General features: G+C 40.3%; 1 long non-coding RNA gene across 1 annotated transcript; it reads right to left on the bottom strand.

Moving 5' to 3' along the window:
* Nucleotides 1-276: 276 nt before the first annotated feature.
* LOC148912168 (uncharacterized) lies at nucleotides 277-20,671 on the bottom strand. Its single transcript, XR_016119410.1, has 4 exons — nucleotides 20,562-20,671; nucleotides 10,383-10,500; nucleotides 871-986; nucleotides 277-676 (listed from the first exon to the last, which is right to left on the bottom strand). It is a non-coding gene; the product is annotated as an uncharacterized LOC148912168 (long non-coding RNA).
* Between the last annotated feature and the right edge of the window lie 389 nt (nucleotides 20,672-21,060).

The following is a 21,060-nucleotide window of genomic DNA, read 5'->3' as shown; positions in this document are numbered from 1 at the left end:
TTTGAGTATTATTTCTTTGTTTCTTGGTGACGGTCAGGGTGTTAATGGTATGGATTGCTCACGATTATCCTGAAAACGACCAGAACAGTAAAATACAAAAGAAGTCACAGCCTTTATCATATCGGAATTCGTGATATTTCTTTTACTTTGTCCTGCAAGACTCACATTCAAGGCTCGAGTCTTTAATCACGACTTGAGCATGGGTGTGTGATTTGGGGGGAGGGGGGGGGGGTTATAGTGACGACTGAGATTTTGTATTTTTCAAAAAGTAGTTTAATAAAATTCACTTGATTTTGAATCTTTTACAGGCGCTACATATATAAAATTCAATCTCTTTTATTATCCTATTCTCCTCACTCTGTTTACTTTTTATCTATAATTCTCATAGTTTTGTTTTTGTCACCTTTATCAATTTTTTTTCTTTTCTCCTGTTCTCTTCTCTACTGCTCTGTTCTGCTCTACTCTGCTCTTTAGCTTTTTTCATATTTTTCTATTCTTAATTTTTTTCTTTTTCTTTTTTTTCATTTCAAAACCTAAGCGCCTCTTGTGTCCAACTTTTGTTGTTTGTCTTCACGTTTTGCTAACTCCTTTCTCCTTTCTCTATCTCTGTTTACAATTTTCTTCTCTTGTCTTGAATCCTGTTATCGTTTATTCTGTCATTCTTCATGCCCATCAGCTGTTGAGAGTGATGAACAAAGCAACATAAACCTATTTCTTTGTATCATGATTCACATGATTGAATATATTTAATAACCAAAACAGAACAGGGAACGAGGCATAGGAAACAGAAATATCGAGGACCTTCCATAACAGACAGCGGTAGAGGTGAGGAAGGGGGGGTTTTAACACTGTTAATGTGCTGCCTCTTACCTTTCATTAGCAACGTCAATAGCCATACACAATATGGTCCTCTGTGCTTCAAGTGTTTATCCAATGAGGATCTAAAAAAAAAAGCAACTTCTTTCAAGTCTATGGCCGGGATGTACCTGTCATTAAAAACATCATAGTAGAAGATAAGAAAATAAATCACAATAGTCCATTCTTACTCCAACCATCATCCATCCAATCCAATTAAATCACATTAGTCCATTCTTACTCCACCCGTCATTCATCCAATCCAATATAAATCACAATAGTCCATTCTTACTCCAACCATCATCCATCCAATCCAATTAAATCACAATAGTCCATTCTTACTCCACCTATCACCCATCCAATCCAATTAAATCACATTAGTCTATTCTTACTCCACTCATCCAATCCAATTAAATCACATTAGTCTATTCTTACTCCACCCATCTCCCATCCAATCCAATTAAATCACATTAGTCCATTCTTACTCCACCCATCATCCATCCAATCCAATTAAATCACATTAGTCCATTCTTACTCCACCCATCCAATCCAATTAAATCACATTAGTCCATTCTTACTCCACCCATCTCCCATCCAATCCAATTAAATCACATTAGTCCATTCTTACTCCACCCATCACCCATCCAATCCAAATAAATCACATTAGTCCATTCTTACTCCACCCATCACCCATCCAATCCAATTAAATCACATTAGTCCATTCTTACTCCACCCGTCATCCATCCAATCCCATTAAATCACATTAGTTCATTCTTACTCCACCCGTCATCCATCCATCCAATTAAATCACATTAGTTCATTCTTACTCCACCCGTCATCCATCCAATCCAATATAAATCACAATAGTCCATTCTTACTCCAACCATCATCCATCCAATCCAATTAAATCACAATAGTCCATTCTTACTCCACCTATCACCCATCCAATCCAATTAAATCACATTAGTCTATTCTTACTCCACCAATCCAATCCAATTTATGCCTATATTTTCATCAGGCATGACGAAGGTTAAACGTGCTGACTTGAAACGGCTCCGCAGTTTTTATCTTATTGGGTCGTTAATCCTCACTTTTTTTACTGAAAGCCAACGCAAGATAACACATGAAACTCAAGTCTTCAGACAAAATGATATTCTGGTACCGAATCCATACTTTCAAGAGTATAAACCAGCACAAGTTGAATTCATCTTGGTATCAATCTCAAACAACAACTCGGCGTTCTGGTATGCCCGACCACGGAGACGATTCTACAAGCAAAGAATTAAGTTCTACAGTAACCACGACGCTAGTTTTCAACTGGAGCTTCGTATACTATCTTGTGGAGACATTCATCCTAACCCTGGCCACGACGACAGAAACAATAATGACAATGTAGACACAAAAAATAAGGTGACAAATCAAACCTCGAAGTTATCAGTATTCTACTCGAATGCCAGGAGTATCGTAAACAAAATCGCAAAATTGCAACTAGAATTAGCCAAAAGCCAAGTTGACATCATAGTCCTTACTGAGACCCATCTAGACGCTTCGATAACGGACGCCGAAGTATTCGGCAACGACTATAGTGTTTATAGAAGAGACCGTCCTGGAAATGCGGGAAGACATGGCGGAGGAGTGTTGATTGCCACGAGAAATTGTATTATAACTTCTTTAAGAGAAGATTTAAATTGTCAATCAGAAATACTCTTTATTGATATAACTACCGGGAACAACAACAAGAAGTTAACCATTGGAGTGTTTTATAGACCACCAAACAGCAATCTCAAACCTTTAGAAGACCTTCAGAATTGTCTCACTAACATTTCAACTACGGATTTATTAATACTTGGTGACTTTAATCTTAGCGAGTTTGACTGGGCTACCAACCAACCTACAAAAACCTCTGAACATCACACTCTTCTCTCAGAAATAATTCATGATAACTTTTTACAACAATCAGTTGATGAACCTACTCGCGAGAAGAATATTTTAGATCTTGTACTAACTACAAATGCTGATTTGATTAAAGACCTCGAAGTCGGAGAACCCTTCTCCGACCACAATTCAATAACTTTCAAAGTGGACACCCATCCTTATCAAAACCGTGTGTCAAAAAAAGAAGTCTACGCATTTAGCAAAGCCGATTGGAATCATCTTAGAGCTCTGTTTAATAAAACACCGTGGGATTGTATTTTGGAAGACGAAGATATAAACACCAATTGGGAAACCTGGAAAGACCTTTACTTTGCAGCAGTCAACGATAGTATACCAAAATACCGTCAAAAAAGGAAAATTAGTGCACCATGGATTACCAAAGATCTAATAAAACTGTGCAGGAAAAAGAAAAACCTCTATAAAAAAGCCAAAAAATCGAACAACGAGGAACAGTGGACTGCGTACCGTAATCTAAACAACTCTTTGAAAAAGCAATGCAATTCAGCAAAATGGAACCATCTGAAAGATCTAGCAAACAAATTAAAATCCGAGAACAATTCAAAGCCATTCTGGAACTACATGAAATCAAAACGAAAAGGTACCAACGACTTAGTGTTGCTGAAAGAAGGAAGTCAAGAAGTGACAAGTGATCAAGACATAGCACAACACATGAATGAATACTTTTCATCTGTATTTACACGAGAACAATGCATCCTTCCAGAATTTGGCTTTGTTGTTACTGAAAAGTTACGCAACGTTCAATGTTCAGCTAATGAAGTGGAAAGTTATCTAAAAGAATTGAACATTCACAAGTCCCCTGGGCCCGATCAAGTACTACCGCGTATCTTGAAAGAATGTGCAAAGGAATTATCCACATCACTGTGCAAGATGTTTAACAAGTCGTTTTATTCTGGTACACTTCCATCGGACTGGAAAATTGCAAATATAACTCCAATCCACAAAAAAGGTCCAAAACACAACAAGGAAAATTACCGTCAAATCTCGTTGACATCTATCATTTGTAAAGTGGCAGAGAAAATAGTACGATCAAGAGTCATAGCCTTCTGGACAGAACATCAACTATTAAACCAAAATCAATTTGGATACTTAAAAGGCAGATCAACGGTAGGCCAACTTCTAAGTAGCTATAATGACTGGTGTTTATCAAGAAATACCTCAAAAGCGACAGATGTTATCTTTTTAGACCTGTCAAAGGCGTTTGACAGCGTTCCACATGAACGCCTACTCTTCAAGCTTAACAGGTATGGCATTGACGATCAATTACTATTGTGGTTCAGGAATTTTCTAACTAATAGAAAACAAAGAGTGCAAATACGTGGATCCTTTTCTGATTGGTCTCCAGTAACATCGGGTGTCCCGCAAGGTTCAATTCTGGGGCCGATCTTGTTTCTGTTATATGTAAATGACATTCCAAATGTAGCCACATCAAGCATCAAATTGTTTGCTGATGATACTAAGATCTATCGACGACTAACCGACGTTGGGGATGTAACAGCTCTACAGTCGGACCTTGCTTCTTTAGAAGACTGGGCGGCGGATTGGCAAGTCAAGTTTAACCCTAAAAAGTGTGAAGCCATGAGGATAACTCATAAGGGTGATAAGAATAGAACACAATATCACATATCCGACACAGCATTAAAGAACGTACATGACTACAAAGACCTTGGAGTTATAATGTCGAGCGATCTAAGTTGGTCCAAACATGTAGAAGCAATTGTACATAAAGCAAATAAAGTCCTTGGTTTAGTTAAACGTACCACGGGTAGTAGAAATAAGGAAATCTTTTCCATACTCTATAAATCACTGGTCCGTCCCATTCTGGAATATGCATGCCCAGTTTGGGCACCACACCTAGTAAAGGATATCCATGCAATTGAATCTATACAACGAAGAGCGTCACGCATCGCACTTGGTCAAAAACGACAAGAGATGGCATATGAAGACAGATGTAAGATACTCAAATGGAACTCTTTGCAACTTAGAAGGGAATTCCTCTCTCTAGTTGAGTGCTATAAGATTGTACACAAGATGAACGGTCTAGATTTCAGTGACTATTTTGAACTTTGTAAAAGTACGAAAACGAGAGCTAATCACCAATTTAAAATACAGACCAAATCTGCTAGAGTAAATTGTTACAAATATTCTTTTTTTGTGCGAATAATCAAATCTTGGAATGATCTTCCTAATAACGTAGTAAATCATACAGATGAACCCAACGTAAATAAATTTAAAACAAGACTTAAGAAACACATGAACATTTTTTGAAGTTAGTATTGTACATATATATATATATATATATATATATTATTAGTTCTTAAAATTATTTATTTATTTTAAATTAGGGGACTTATATAGGGCTAACCTCAATGTCTTCCTTTTCAAAATATGTAATCTGCATTTTTGAATAAAGTATTATTAATTAAATCACCTTAGTCCATTCTAACTCCACCCATCTCCCATCCAATCCAATTAAATCACATTAGTCCATTCTTACTCCACCCACCATCCATCCAATCCAATTAAATCACATTAGTCTATTCTTACTCCACCCATCTCCCATCCAATCCAATTAAATCACATTAGTCCATTCTTACTCCACCCATCACCCATCCAATCCAATTAAATCACATTAGTCCATTCTTACTCCACCCATCACCCATGCAATCCAATTAAATCACATTAGTCCATTCTTACTCCACCCATCTCCCATCCAGTCCAATTAAATCACATTAGCCCATTCTTACTCCACCCATCACCCATCCAATCCAATTAAATCACATTAGTCCATTCTTACTCCACCTATCACCCATGCAATCCAATTAAATCACAATAGTCCATTCTTACTCCAACCATCATCCATCCAATCCAAATAAATCACATTAGTCCATTCTTACTCCACCTAATCACCCATCCAATCCAATTAAATCACATTAGTCTATTCTTACTCCACCCATCCAATCCAATTAAATCACATTAGTCCATTCTAACTCCACCCATCTCCCATCCAATCCAATTAAATCACATTAGTCCATTCTTACTCCACCCACCATCCATCCAATCCAATTAAATCAATTTAGTCTATTCTTACTCCACCCATCTCCCATCCAATCCAATTAAATCACATTAGTCCATTCTTACTCCACCCATCACCCATCCAATCCAATTAAATCACATTAGTCCATTCTTACTCCACCCATCACCCATCCCCATCCAATCCATTAAATCACATTAGTCCATTCTTACTCCACCCATCCCCCATCCAATCCAATTAAATCACATTAGTCCATTCTTACTCCACCCATCTCCCATCCAATCCAATTAAATCACATTAGTCCATTCTTACTCCACCCATCTCCCATCCAATCCAATTAAATCACATTAGTCCATTCTTACTCCACCCATCTCCCATCCAATCCAATTAAATCACATTAGTCCATTCTTACTCCACCCATCACCCATCCATCCAATTAAATCACATTAGTCAATTCTTACTCCACCATCACCCATCCAATCCAATTAATCACATTAGTACATTCTCACTCCAACCTATCTCCCATCCAATCCAATTAAATCACATTAGCCCATTCTTACTCCACCCATCTCCCATCCAATCCAATTAAATCACATTAGTCCATTCTTACTCACCCCATCACCCATCCAATCCAATTAAATCACATTAGTCCATTCTTACTCACCCATCACCCATGCAATCCAATTAAATCACATTAGTCCATTCTTACTCCACCCATCTCCCATCCAATCCAATTAAATCACATTAGCCCATTCTTACTCCACCCATCACCCATCCAATCCCATTAAATCACATTAGTCCATGCTTACTCCACCTATCACCCATCCATCCAATATAAATCACAATAGTCCATTCTTACTCCACCATCATCAATCCAATCCAATTAAATCACATTAGTCCATTCTTACTCCACCACTCCCATCCAATCCAATTAAATCACATTAGCCCATTCTTACTTCCACCCATCACCCATCCAATCCAATTAAAATCACATTAGTCCATGCTTACTCCACCTATCACCCTATCACCCATCCAATCCAATATAAATCACATAGTCCATTCTTACTCCAACCATCATCAATCCAATCCAATTAAATCACATTAGTCCATTCTTACTCCACCGTCATCCATCCAATCCATATAAATCACAATAGTCCATTCTTACTCCACCATCATCCATCCAATCCAATTAATCACATTAGTCCATTTCCCCTTTTACTCACCTATCACCCATCCAATCCATTAAATCACATTAGTCTAATTCTTAACTCCACCTATCACCCATCCAATCCAATTAAATCACATTAGTCTATTCTTACTCCACCCATCTCCCATCCAATCCAATAAATCACATTAGTCCAGTCTTACTCCACCCATCATCCCATCCAATCCAATATAAATCACATGAGTCCATTCGTTACTCCACCCATCCAATCCAATTAAATCCATTAGGTCCAGTTCTTACCTCCAACCCAATCATCCCATCCAATCCAATTAAATCACAGTAGTCCATTCTTACTCCACCATCACCCATCCAATCCAATTAAATCCATTAGTCCATTCTTACTCCACCATCACCTCCCATCCAATCAAAATCACATTAGTCCATCTACTCCACCCATCACCCATCCAATCCAATTAAATCACATTAGTCCATTCTTACTCCACCCATCACCCATCCAATCCAATTAAATCACATTAGTCCATTCTTATACCATCCCCATCAATCCATTAAAACATTCCTTCTATCACCATCTCAATCCAATTAAATCACATTAGCCATTCTTACTCCACCCACCAATCTCCCATCCAATCCAATTAAATCACATTAGTCCATTCTTACTCCAACCCATCACCCATGCCAATCCAATTTAAATCACATTAGTATCCTCTTTCTCACACCCATCACCCATGCAATCCAATTAAATCACATAGTCCATTCGTACTCCACCCATCTCCCATCCAATCCAATTAAATCACATTAGCCCATTCTTACTCCACCCATCACCCATCCAATCCAATTAAATCAACATTAGTCCATGCTTACTCCACCTATCACCCATCCAATCCAATATAAATCACAATAGTCCATTTCTTACTCCAACCATCATCAATCCAATCCAATTAAATCACATTAGTCCATTCTTACTCCACCCATCTCCCATCCAATCCAATTAAATCACATTAGCCCATTCTTACTCCACCCATCACCCATCCAATCCAATTAAATCACATTAGTCCATGCTTACTCCACCTATCACCCATCCAATCCAATATAAATCACAATAGTCCATTCTTACTCCAACCATCATCAATCCAATCCAATTAAATCACATTAGTCCATTCTTACTCCACCCGTCATCCATCCAATCCAATATAAATCACAATAGTCCATTCTTACTCCAACCATCATCCATCCAATCCAATTAAATCACATTAGTCCATTCTTACTCCACCTATCACCCATCCAATCCAATTAAATCACATTAGTCTATTCTTACTCCACCTATCACCCATCCAATCCAATTAAATCACATTAGTCTATTCTTACTCCACCCATCTCCCATCCAATCCAATTAAATCACATTAGTCCATTCTTACTCCACCCATCATCCATCCAATCCAATTAAATCACATTAGTCCATTCTTACTCCACCCATCCAATCCAATTAAATCACATTAGTCCATTCTTACTCCACCCATCTCCCATCCAATCCAATTAAATCACATTAGTCCATTCTTACTCCACCCATCACCCATCCAATCCAATTAAATCACATTAGTCCATTCTTACTCCACCCATCTCCCATCCAATCCAATTAAATCACATTAGTCCATTCTTACTCCACCCATCTCCCATCCAATCCAATTAAATCACATTAGCCCATTCTTACTATACCCATCACCCATCCAATCCAATATAAATCACAATAGTCCATTCTTACTCCACCCATCATCCATCCAATCCAATATAAATCACAATAGTCCATTCTTACTCCAACCATCATCCATCCAATCCAAATAAATCACATTAGTCCATTCTTACTCCACCTATCACCCATCCAATCGAATTAAATCACATTAGTCCATTCTTACTCCACCCATCATCCATCCATTCAATCCAATTATATCACATTAGTCTATTCTTACTCCAACCATCATCCATCTAATCCAATGAAATCACATTAGTCCATTCTTACTCCACCCATCATCCATCTAATCCAATTAAATCAAATCACATTAGTCGATTCTTACTCCACCCATCATCCATCCAATCCAATTAAATCGCATTAGTCCATTCTCACTCCACCCACTCATCGATCCAATACAATAAACCCCTTGCCAAAATGGCGTCCGCAAATTTAGTTGAATTAAAATTAAATTTAGAGAAAAATCAATACCAGCCCTGGAAAGAGTACTTTTACTTTAATAACCCTTTAAAGATTCATTATATAATATCAGGTGTTATATTGACAGAGAAAGCTTAAGTTGAAAATTGACAAACTTATAAGCAATTGTATGTCTGGGGGTATGCTCATAATTCTATGACCTATGTAATCCAGACCCTCTTGAGTTTTATCTTTAGTGAATCAAACTCAAGAGTGCATTCTGATTAGAATTGACTGATAAAGAAATTTCTGCGACTTGGCAGCCATTTTATCATGTTGCAGTAAATATGACTATGAATTGTGAATAGAAAGATCAAGCGAAGAAAACTAAAACAGGGAAGTGAAGCTTGTTGTCAGAGGGATGGTTTATAATTTTCCAACAACAAACAACCGTTATTTAACAGAGACTCGATCTTGAAGGACAATTCCAGTAAATGTTATCTTGCTCTTATAAAGAGATAGAATAGTTTTTATGCACGCACATAGTAGTTAGCATTGGGCGTGGGGTTAAGTGTCATGTATGGTTTTTTTCCGCTATCTATAAATAACTTGGATTTGTTATTTCATTCAATCCCTGATGATGTGCCAAAAGGAACGAAAAGCTTGGATGTTTAAAAAAATCAAATTCCACTTAAATTTTTGATAAATATGACAACTACATACAACATAGTACGCGATTTCATAAAACAAAATTATTGAAAGACATTTTCTTGAACATTTGGATTGAAATCCAATTGCCTAAGTGTCCATTTAGATTTAAAGGCACGGGAAAAGTTGTCTCTGATTGGTTGAGCAGGAATTTTATTATCGCTCGTGAAGAGCAAATGAGATTGGCCCATTGTAAGTTTGATTGACAGAAGCTAAAATGCCAGAAGTCATGGGTCAGTAGGTCACAGAATTATGAAAAGTGCTGTCAATCACATCAAATCTATTAGTCCATTCTTCGTTACCCCTCTACAGTTATATCACATATCTATTTGCCCATTTTGTACTCCATCAATTCATCCATCCATCTAATCAATTGAAATCCCATCCAAGCTATTAGAGTGCACTCTACTCCCCTGTGTACTGAGGCTAATATAAACCTTCTTTCCCAATACTTGCTATGCACTCCCACAACGCTTAGCACAAAAGTAAAGTAAAATACTTGCCAGATTGTTGTTCTGTTGCCAAGGTGATGCGATGACTTTAATATAACACTCCTCATCACAGTCCTCTATTTTAGTGATTCACTTGTACCTATGCTTTATCCAAATGGAAGTCCAAATACTGAAAAAACAGAACATTATCCAAGTTAAAGGTTAGGGCAATAATATTAAATTCATGTGGTAAACTTATAGCTGTTAAACAGCCCCTCCCCCTCCCCCTCCCCCTCAAGTGATGAAGGGAATGGCCAACCTGACAAGGCAGGTTTATGCTGGAGAACAAAAGTTGCATACTGTACATTTGCAAAATTTAAAATTTTTGCTTTACAGGTGTATGTTGGGATAGCATGAAAGCTGTGTGACTGAATGATTTGCTCCATACATGGATTGTACATCTGCATGTACACACGTCTCTACTGTTATGCCACTACCTACAGTATCAACTCCCCCTGGAACTGCATGATATCAGTGAACCTACCATCTCATTGCATTACATTAATAAATTAACCATTAGACTTAGTAATGTATTGTCCTGTTTCCCTTAAAAGTATCATCATGCATAAAAGTAATTTTGTCCTGTATTAGATAGTGTACTCTGTGCAAGCTCCAATAGTCCTCGTCATGGTTCCCTGCCCCATCTTGAAAGTTAGCAATATGCCTTTGCATTAAAGCTAGATGAATGGTGAGCTTGCAATGATAGAGATATGTGAATAATTGTCCAATGTTTTAAAGAGGTCTCTATCATTGCAAGCTCACTGTTTGTCTCGCATCAATGTAAAGGCAAGGCTACCATTCAAGATGGCTCAGGGAAATGTGAAAGGGAGTGTTAAAAATGATTATCACTATCGTTAAACATGGATAGATAGATCAGATCTACTTACTATTTCACAGGTTATTAAAGTAAAACCAAATTATTTGTCTACTAGGTTTTTAGCTAAACCACTCTAAGCGTTCATCAAAAGTTCGACAAAGAAAAATATTTTTGCAAATAAAAAACTAATTCCAGTCTGACTCACTATGTTTGAAATATTATATACCACAGAGAGATTGCAGAAATTATCAATTCCATAGAGAGTATAGTGATACTACATGTTGCACAACCCTTTGTTATTTGTGTGTGTAACCGGCGGCAAGGCGCTCAGCTATGAATCAGATTGCAAGTGGTTTTGACAAAAGAATTTATTGAAAAATTCACACAACTTTACAATACACGAAAAAAAACGGGAACGAGATTACAGGATATCTCTTTACATCGAAGAGAATTCCTTGTCTTGATATGTGAAAATATCCGTAGACAACGCAACGTCTTCAAGAACTTTTACTACACTGATTTAAGCTTAGTTTGGGCCTACTTTTATGGGAAAACCTGCATTCTTAAGACCTTACACATCCTACGCAATGTTGCACGCCCTAGGCGCAAACAGGATGTCCCAAACACAAACTTACGTAAACAAGCGCCAAACCTAGGCATGACTCACTGTAATGTAATTACGTAAGAAAATTATTTCTTGCTTACGCATTTTCCACGCAAACAGTTAACTAAAGAATTACATTCCTATGTGTACACGAGGCATTCCTAATTAAAAATATAGATTTATGACTAAATAATTACTGTCCAAAATAGTGTCTTTTGACTCTGTCACACTTGCCCCTCCTTTTTGTTTGCTTCGTCCTCGAGCAAATTCAGGAACAATGATACGCAGGTGGACTCGTCAGTGCTGAAGTGCGGATCTTGGAAGATTATAGAGGTTGCTGTGTTGGCCTGCCGTTGTCCTTGTGGAACGTCGGAGTACAGGTGCAGCCAGTTCTTCCTCAGACGCATCATCACTATCATCATCATCATCAGGTTCAGCTGGTTCTGTCATTGGTTGAAAGGCGATTGTCATTCCTCCAATGTCATCTTCTTCATCTGATGATTCTGGCGATGCAGTACATGTTTGTCTAGACCTGTCAGCTTGCCTGTGTCGTCCTCGTATCTCCAGCATTGGTCTTGGACACACTTGCATTTCTCCTTGACTAACAACTTTATCTCCTCCATGTCCATCAGCTCTTTCAACGACATATGTATTGTTGTCTCTTCGTTCGACGATTTTGTACACTTGGTTGTCCCATTTATCTTGAATCTTGTTTCTTCCTCTGACTTTACGGTTGCGAAGGAGTACTCGCTCTCCAACTTGTAGTGGTTCGGCCAGTGCTCTGCCCTTCTGGTCATGGATCTTCTTTCTGACGGTAGCAGCTTCCTTCAAGTTTTGTGTCACAGTGGTATAAGCTTCTCGTAGACGAGTCTGGTGCTTGGTAATCCATTGCTGGTTGTCTACTGTCACTTGTCTGTCATCATCAGGAAGTAGAATGTCCAAAGGTAGCTTTGCATCTCTACCAAACATCAGGTAGAAGGGTGAGTATCTAGTCGTTGCATGTGGCGTAGCATTATAGGCGTAACATAACTCTTTCAGGTGTTCAGGCCACCTTCTTTTCTTTTCTGTTGGTAGAGTTCTTAGAAGCTCATGTAGTGTACGGTTGAATCTTTCGCACTGCCCATTTCCTTGAGGATGATAGGGGTTGTCCTTGACTTCTTAATTCCATACACTGCACACAACTCCTTGACTAGTTCTGCCTCAAATGACTTGCCTTGGTCAGAGTGTATTCTTTGGGGGATTCCATACACAAGGAACCATTCTTTAATCAGGGTCTTGACTACGGTTGTAGCTTTCTGATCACGGGTAGGTACAGCAATTGTAAACTTTGTGAACACATCTGTTAACACGAGGACATTTTCTCTTCCATCTGTTGCAGGCTCAAGCAAGGTAAAATCCATCGCTAGCACTTCCAATGGCCTAGTAGCTAGTAGGCTGCCCATTGGCGTCTTGACTGGAAGGTAGGATCCTTTGGCAATGACACATCTTTCACAATTTGAGATCTATTGCTTCACATCTCCTTGCATACCGGGCCACCAACATCTTTTCCTCAAGAGCTGTTCTGTCCTGTCTTGTCCTTGATGTCCACATTGATCGTGCGCACCCTTCAGTACTTGTGATTTCATTGATGTGGGGAGTAGCAGTAACCGAAGCTCACTTCCCTGTCCGACTCCTGTACGGCGGTAGAGAACTCCATGGCTTTCCTCAATCCTGTTCCAGTGACTAAGCAACTTCCTTGTATCCCTTGTCTCTTGTTGGCTTTGCCTTTTACTTGGCCGACGTCCAAGGTTTCGGTAGTGGAGGAGACGACTGATACATGGGTCCCCCTGCTGTAGTCGTTGGATCTCTGTGAGAGGTGTGGTTGGGAATGAGGTTGCTTGCTCCTCCAGCGCACTTGTCTCTGTGTTGCTTATGAACGCTGCTGATACCATCAAATGTTGACGTACCTCTTCTGGTAGGTCTGTAGTATTGGTAGAGTAGGCTAGGGTACTTCTTACTTCAACTGTGGTTGGTTCTTCATCTCGGTTGATGCGACTTAGAGCATCTGCATTCTGGTTGTGACGTCCAGGGCGGTACTTGATGGTGAAGTTGAAGTTTGCTAACTCTGCAGCCCACCTCTGCTCCACAGCTTTCAGCTTACTCTTTGACTGTAGGTATGTCAGCGGGTTGTTGTCTGTGTAGACGACAAACTTCGATCCCAGCAGGTACTCCCTGAACTTCTCACATACAGCCCACTTCAAAGCTAATAGTTCCAGCTTCCTCGATGAGTAGTTCTCCATGTTTCGCTCTCCACCTCTCAGGCCTCGGCTGGCATAAGCGATCACTTTGACTCTTCCGTCCTGTTCTTGGGACAGCACGGCTCCCAATCCTTCGTTGGACGCATCCGTCTCTAGGATGAAGGGCTTGGTGTAGTCCGGGTAGGCCAGCACTGGTGCTGAGGTTAGTAGATTCTTTAACTTGTTGAAGCTCTTTTGGCACTCTTCTGTCCACAGTACGCCAATCTGCTTCCGGGTGGTCTTGTTACTTCCTCCGCTCCCGAGCTCAGCAACTAACTTGTGCAGCGGGCCTGCCATTTGAGCGAACTTGGGGACAAATCTTCTGTAGTATGACGCGAAACCAAGGAATGATCGCACATCGCGCACTGTCTGGGGGACTGGCCACTCGTTAACTGTCTTTGTCTTTTCAGGGTCTGTCTCGACACCGTCAGCAGAGACCACGTGCCCCAGGTAGGACACCCGATCTCTGAAGAGTTGACACTTGGTTGGTTCAACCTTTAATCCATGATGCTTCAGCTTACTGAATACCGTTTCCAACCGCTCAAGATGTTCTTCAATGGTGGATGAGAAGACTATGATGTCGTCCAGGTAGACCATCAGGGTGCGAAGTATGTCCTCTCGGAAGACTCCTTGCATCAACCTTTGGAAGGTCGCTGGGGCATTCTGTAGTCCAAACGGCATCCGAGTGTACTGAAACAAACCCATGGGCGTTGTGAACGCAGTCTTGTGCTGATCATCAGGATGGACTTCAACTTGATTGTAGGCTGATGCCAGATCTATGGTGGAAAAGTACTTTGCGCCACGCAGTGCCTCCAGTGATTCCTCTATCCTTGGTAGGGGGTACTGATCACGCTTGGTTTTCTGGTTCAGCTTCCGGTAGTCGACGCACATCCTCAAGGCTCCAGACTTCTTTCGTACAAGCACTATTGGGGAGGCATAGTTACTCTCACTTGGACATATCACTCCTTTTTCTAGCAAGTCTTGTAGATGCTGTTGCACCTCCTGGTATTGGTTTGGAGGAATCCTTCTGTAACGCTCTGTGACAGGCACATCATCGTCTGTGTAGATGCGATGATATGTTGTCTTTGTACAGCCAAGGTCCTCCTTACATGAAGCAAACACCTCCTCATTTCTTTCGAACATCTGGAGAGCTTTCTCCCTCTGAAATTCCGTCCCGGGGAAATGTTCCAGGGTAATCCCGTGAGGGGGTGTCTGTATCCTTTGCCAACGTACTTTGCCCACAGCTTCCCGTTGGGGTGGCATCTGAGGGTCAGCACTAAGGTTACAGCACACTGTCACCATGTTATTCTCGTGTAGGAACTCCAACTGCTCTCCTCTCTTGACCATCTCTCCCTCTCGCACAATTCCAATCCGCGTCCTCGGCTTTAGCCATATGTCCTTTGCCGTCTGGTTGGCAACTCTGACATAGTAACACGTCTTGGTAGTATCCACGAGAGTACTGGCCACGGTGAGGTTTCCTTCTACTGGTACACCAAGGGGTTCGATCACAGCATCAGTGCCCCATGATGGGCCTGTGACCAAGATATCAGATTCTGTGAAAGCAGGGACCCAGACTTTGTCTGAGCCGGCTACTTTCACGAACCCAGTTTTACGTTTACTCTTCTTCTCTTCATCTTGCAGGATCTGTTGGTATTGGGGCACCTGCCCAAGAACGTTGGTTCCCAGTAGGCCAGGTACCCTCCTCTGCATTACTGTAGTGGCTGCTGTGTCCTTCGTGATGAAGATGCCGCACCCAGGGACCACCACTCCTCCGATCTCTACTGTAGCGACGATATATCCAATGTAAGGGATGTCCAAACCGTTAGCTCCTCGCAGCTGCAGTAATCTTGTTTCAGGGTGTAGGTCTCCTAGGGTTGGCTGTAGCTTTTCCCTGTAGAACGACTCGGTGATGAGGGTAGCCATGGAGCCCGTATCCACTAAGCTTTTCACAGGTACTCCGCCAATCCTCGCCACCACTGTGGGACTTGTCCCGACAAACTTTTCGTTCTGAAAAAGAGAATTAGAGCCACTACAGTTCCTCTCCACGGCGTGGCTCACTGCCGTGGAGAGCTGGAGTTTGACTCCTTCTGTGGTGCTGCTGGTGCCTTGTCTTTCAGGGGCTTTGGGCAGTTCGGCCGAAGATGTCCAAGCTCGTGGCAGTTGTAACATCTCCTCGGACCACGTGGGGGACTTCGTGGTGGTGATGGGCTTGCGAACTTCATGGTAAGTTGGGTTAGCAGCTTCTGCTGCTCATCCAGCAATTTTTGTTGCTGCATGAGCCTCTCCACCAGGGCCTTCTGTCCTGCTGTAAGCTCTTGGATGGCATTTACTTGGTTGCTCTCCACCAACACCTCCTTGGCCGCTGCATGGCGATGTGCTCCTCTATCTGTGTCTTCCGAGCTACGATAGGCCTCTTGCCTCACCTCGTTGAAGGTCTTCTCGGGATGTTCTCTGATATAGCGCTTGAGATCCCTGCGCAACAGGTTGTCACGCAAGTTCTCAACGAATGTGTCTCTGAGGTTCTGGTCCTTGTTTTCCAGGGCTCCTACTTGTACTCTGGTTATGTGCTCCGCCATTGACATCAGGGCATGGGCAAAGTCCTGGATGGGCTCCCTGTCACCTTGTTTTCTGGCGAAAAACCTCTGGAGAAGCTGGGTCTTGGTGAGCTTCTCCCCGAAGACGTCTCTTAGAATCCTGAAGAAGCCATCCGGGTCTGTCCAGTCATCCACAGGCCTTAGTCGAACTTCATCTCGAGCCGCACCTTCTAGGCTATGGTACAGGAAATCCACCGCCTCTTGACCAGTTAACTTCTGGGCAGCCACAGACCTCTGTGCATCCGCTATCCAGTCTTCAAGCACTTTGTCGTCTCTGCCACCAGCATACTTTCTCAGCTTCTTCTCCCTTGGCACTGTCACTTTTACCACTGGTGCAGGAACAGGTTGGGCAGGGGGTCCTCCTTCAGCCTGCATGCCATCCAGCTGTGCCTTGAGTGCAGCCAATTGCTCTGTGAGTGCAGCCACAGCTTCTTCTGCCATGATTTCAGTCTCGTTCCCGTTGGTAAATAATCAGTAACTACTAATGTCAACTTTCTTGCAATCCCACTTCTGACACCAAAAATGTAACCGGCGGCAAGGCGCTCAGCTATGAATCAGATTGCAAGTGGTTTTGACAAAAGAATTTATTGAAAAATTCACACAACTTTACAATACACGAAAAAAAACGGGAACGAGATTACAGGATATCTCTTTACATCGAAGAGAATTCCTTGTCTTGATATGTGAAAATATCCGTAGACAACGCAACGTCTTCAAGAACTTTTACTACACTGATTTAAGCTTAGTTTGGGCCTACTTTTATGGGAAAACCTGCATTCTTAAGACCTTACACATCCTACGCAATGTTGCACGCCCTAGGCGCAAACAGGATGTCCCAAACACGAACTTACGTAAACAAGCGCCAAACCTAGGCATGACTCACTGTAATGTAATTACGTAAGAAAATTATTTCTTGCTTACGCATTTTCCACGCAAACAGTTAACTAAAGAATTACATTCCTATGTGTACACGAGGCATTCCTAATTAAAAATATAGATTTATGACTAAATAATTACTGTCCAAAATAGTGTCTTTTGACTCTGTCACATGTGCCAACCTGAGACCCTACATCATGTGGCTCTACATCGTTTTTTTAACAAGCTTCACTATAAGACCATTTTTACACAATATTACCTTTATTAGCTCAATGCATCGGAATTTTAAGACAGATATGTTAGGTTTGGATGAAAGTTATTATAATGATTTCTACCTATGCTAATCAGCATTTCATATTTGGCACAAGGCAAACAATCCTGCCTCATAAAACAATTGTGACAGAATTACAGCAACAAAGCAAAAGTGGTCGTCCTTTATTGCTGCCGTTCATGCCACTGAGCAGGCATAATGCATGGGCAACAAATAAGTTATCAGCATTTCGATAGCAATCATAAAAAATCTTTGGAAAAACAGTTTGCCCAAATATATATTGTTTAAAAGGCAAGCTGTAACAAGTGAAGAAATGTGCTATAATCTACACAAAGTAGCCTGTTCAAGGGCAGATCCAGGGGGTCCTGACCCCCCCTTTTACGACTTGTCGTTTTCCCCTTTCAACATACGATATATTACAGAGAATCCTCGCATTAGGATATTGAAACCTTTTCTATTGAAAGTCATTTCCTTTTATGTAGGAAGGGGGAAACAGCAAATGGTGATTAGTGATTGGCGACTGCATGACTGAAATGCACAGTGGGCATGGATCTAAACACGAATAATCAAGGTGTTTTAAATGGTTTTGTTAACTACGTGAACACTCAACAACAACAACAAACAACAACAACATCTATGTTCTTGACAAGAATAATCATGATAAGAAATACGAGCCATTCTTACTACCTATTCTTGCATCTTGGAATGACCTCCTACTCTTATCGCTTATTACCTATCGCTGTTCCCCCTCAACTTTAGTGCCTACTGCAAAGTAGTAGACACTATTGTCATTGGGTTGTGACGAGTAATCAAGGGACAACTGGTCTAAGTCTGGGAGAACATTGTGGCTTTTTCATCGAGAAAACAAGGAAAACAGTTATATGACCGCCATTTTGCTTCAGTCACGCAACAGTTGCACAAAATGAATTGGCATAACACAGGAAGCCCAAATTACACCGATGTAAATGATCATGAAGTATTTCATTACTTGTCTTATAGCTGTTAATTGCCATAAATAATCACATATGAAGTAGAACAGACATTACTAATGGACGACTGATCGCTACCCTCAGTCCGTGCAGCATAATCTCCAGCCAAATATTTCCCTGTACGGCCCTCAAACACGGCCAATAAGTGCTCAATATCAACATTCATAGCAAAGCATTAGCAAAGCAAAACCATCTAGTCTACAAACACTGTACTCCTACAATAATATTTCAAAAAATTTTCTGTTGAAAAAGGCTTCCTCACCTATTAATTCACTCCGACTACATGACAAATTTGTGAGAATTTATGTGTCGAAAAGAGTCTACAAGATCAGTGTTTGTATCTAGTTTAATATACATCAGCAATATAAAAAAATTAATCAATGAAAGAAAAAACATGATGTAATACAACCCGTAAAACAACTACACTATTGGTACTCACTGTGTAATGGCCGTACAAACACACACAAAAATATAATGGAGTTAGAGTTTATTACTATCCAAAAAGTAGTAGGCACATGTGCTTTATAAGCGTCTTTTCTTTCAAATAGCTGTGTTATATAATGTGTTACGACTGGCATAGTGTACTTCTCCTACACAGCCACTATTAGTGTCATCAGACCATGCTCACTCCCCTAAGTAGGCTGCGTAGGAGACTAGTATAGTGTATGTATGACATCAAAAATGATGTCACTTATTGAAGGTACTGTAGGTTTTGAATCCCCATCCCTCTCAAAAAAATCCTGCAATTTATCTGTTTGATTTCGAATACAGATTGCTGAAATATTTTTAACATGTGTTTTCTCATGTTGTTTGAAATATAAGCGATCAAAACATTCCATAGATCTCAAAAACTATTACTAAAATACCACAGAAAGTTTCCTCAGACTAATAATAATAATAATAATAATAAGTTTGTCAAGTTGGTAAGATTGCGGAGAGAACTGTTGAAAAACAAGAAAAATACACGGAACTACGTGCAGGCATCAAAAAAGAGTGCAAAAGCTCAAGTGTAAATCAGATTAACATAGTGTTTGACTTTCTCGCAGGACATCACGAACAGCTAAGAAAAGACCTAAGAACAATTACAAATACAGACAGGGAACTGAACTTTCTTATAGAACGATGTCAGAAATGGATTTTAAGCCAGAACGTTAATATAGTCAAGAAGTTCTATGAATATGCATAAGCTGAAGAAAGGATTGAAAAAAATGATGAACTTAACCAGCCTAGACTTAGTCCGCTGGTCAATGTAAACATGATATATACAGACAAATAAAACTTGCCATAATAATAACGATAATAATAAACTTAATAGTCTCAAGCTTCTAGCTTGGCACACATGCATTGCTAATCGGGGAGACCAAGCTAAATATACTATATATCTACTATTAAGAATACATGGAGGAAGGGGGGAAAAGCCCAGTATAGCCAGAGGAAACAGGTCACACCTTAGCTCTCATCCTTCAGAGAGGAAGGACACCTACAAGTATTGTGTTTTCTCATGTTGATTGAAATATAAGCGATCAAAACATTCCATAGATCTCAAAAATTATCACTAAATTACCACAGAAAGTCTACCCTCATTACTCCCTACAAATATCTCTGACTAACTCCTCGGCGATAAAGAGATCGAGCTCTTCATTCAAATGCAGTTTTCCAAGTTTCACGATTTCAAACGTCAAACATAACTGCATGAAAAACCCGATCTCTTGATGTTCTATTCCTTCTCGCGGCAAAACATTACTACCCAAGTTTCATACATACCTGCAGATTGCAGCCATAAGTTAAGTTTGCCAATAAACAAATGAAAATATCCATTTTTACTTCGACTTCGTAAACACATCTTCCATTTTATTTACACTCGTTGTTTTGCTGACCACAAATTACTGAAGTCTCGGAGACACAGGTAGCCCAAAAAAACTTACCAGAAAATGCTGGTTTTCAAAAATTTGCATTTTACACCCTAAAAGATACCAAATGACGAATTTTTACCCCTAAGAGATACGACGAGCATCCCCGGTACTTTTTTCACAGAGTCCTCCCTCCCCACCCCTTCAGGTTTTTTCCGGGTTTTTTCGGTGGGGCACAATGTTTTCCCATTTCAGACCACGTGCCATTCTTTAGAGAGTAAATTCTTTGAATAGGTGTATCCATATTTATGTGTCTTCAATGCGCAACCCCTCTAAGGTCATAAGCCAATATTTACAAATCACGATGCTATTTCTATAAATTCATGAAAAAGTCTAATTCTCAGTCTATGGAA

Source organism: Actinia tenebrosa, unplaced genomic scaffold, assembly GCF_029948245.1.
Source record: "Actinia tenebrosa isolate PJP-AT-01 unplaced genomic scaffold, QUT_ActTen_1.0 PGA_scaffold12__29_contigs__length_12842862, whole genome shotgun sequence".
Lineage (NCBI taxonomy): Eukaryota > Metazoa > Cnidaria > Anthozoa > Actiniaria > Actiniidae > Actinia > Actinia tenebrosa.
This window is presented reverse-complemented; position numbering and strand designations above follow the sequence as displayed.